Genomic DNA, 1,484 nt, shown 5'->3' with positions numbered 1-1,484 from the left:
CTTTCAGACCTGCCATCTCCTTTATCTACCCAGCGTTTAATAAGCCTCTAGGCACATGGGCTGCTACTCATATCCATGGCTATTGCAAAACACCCCTGGGAACTCTGAAGTGTGTGCTATGAGCAGACCGATTTCTAGATCCAATCTTCACATCTCTGGTTTCAGCTATTCTGTCAGGATCCCTGGGCAAGTGTGCTAGACACTGTCACATGACCCTATCATATGGTGACAAGCAATGCCATGAGTAAGAAAGGAGCCCATTACTACTTTACAGTAGAGGAGACAGGTTAATCCTTTGTCAAATCCCTGTGCCCAGTGTCCTCTTCATGTTCCAATTAACCAGGAAATGATGGGATTCTTTCATCCACAGCCTTTCAGCACCTGCTGAGATATATTTAAGACATTGCAGAGTCTGCGAGTCATAGTCACACTGGTTAAATAAAAGTAACAAAGGCACACGGGAAACTGAGACCCAGTACATTCTAGACTCAGACAAAACCCATTTAAAAACTAAGGAAAAACTAAGAGAGAGAAATATTGTTTTCAATCAAAATATTTCAATCCAGAAATAAAATAACTGAAATAAAGCTGGTCATAGAACATAGGATATCACCATTAACCAGTATCTTGATTTTACTAATGAGGAAGTTAATTCCCTAGAAAAAGCAGTCACTTGCCAAAGCTAATTTGTGACATAATCCCTAAGGAAAATATGCCCTGAAACATCGTTTGCCTTTTTTCATCATTAGCAATTCAGATTCCCTCATATTAAAATAGCTTTTTATTCATTCAACAAATAATTTTTGAGTGTCTTCCATAAAATTACCACACTAGGCACTGGGGATTCAGCCAAGGTTGAAATGTAGTGATGCTGGGAATATAAAATGAAAAGTCAGTCTGGCAAGGAAATAGGCTTCTAGAGTGATGATTAAAATGCAATGTGATTGGCAGAATCAAAACAAATGGAACCATAAAGAAGGGTGCTCCAAAGTCTGCCTGTGGGACTCGGGGAATTTCCGAAAAGAATGGCCCTTGAGCTGACTTAAAGGAAGACCAAAAGTTTACAAGGGATGAAATGGGAAAGAGTCTAGGAGACAGACAGAATATCACTTACATGGCATAGGGTATTTGAGAAGCTATGTACATTTTGCCCCATTTCTTAACATCTGATGATACACTACCTTATTAAAACCCTCCTTATTTTTGGTTTTCATGATACATTGTTAGTGTCCTCCTTCACTGCTTGACTCTTGGTGTTCCTAGGGCTCTGTCCTTAGCCCTCTGTTCTTACCCTACACACTGTGCCTTGGCTTCCATTGCCTTCTATATACCTCCCAGATCTCTCTCCTGAGCTCCAAATTGATAAATGCAGCTATTAATATATAATGTAAATGTCCACTTAAATATAACATAAACACCTCAAACACTGAATGTCTTCAAGTACTTTTAACATTTTCTCTTCAAAAACACTGCTCCAACTCCTG

This window comes from Rhinolophus hipposideros, assembly GCF_964194185.1.
Source record: "Rhinolophus hipposideros genome assembly, chromosome: 10".
NCBI classification, from domain to species: Eukaryota; Metazoa; Chordata; class Mammalia; order Chiroptera; family Rhinolophidae; genus Rhinolophus; species Rhinolophus hipposideros.
Note: the sequence above shows the minus strand (reverse complement) of the source record.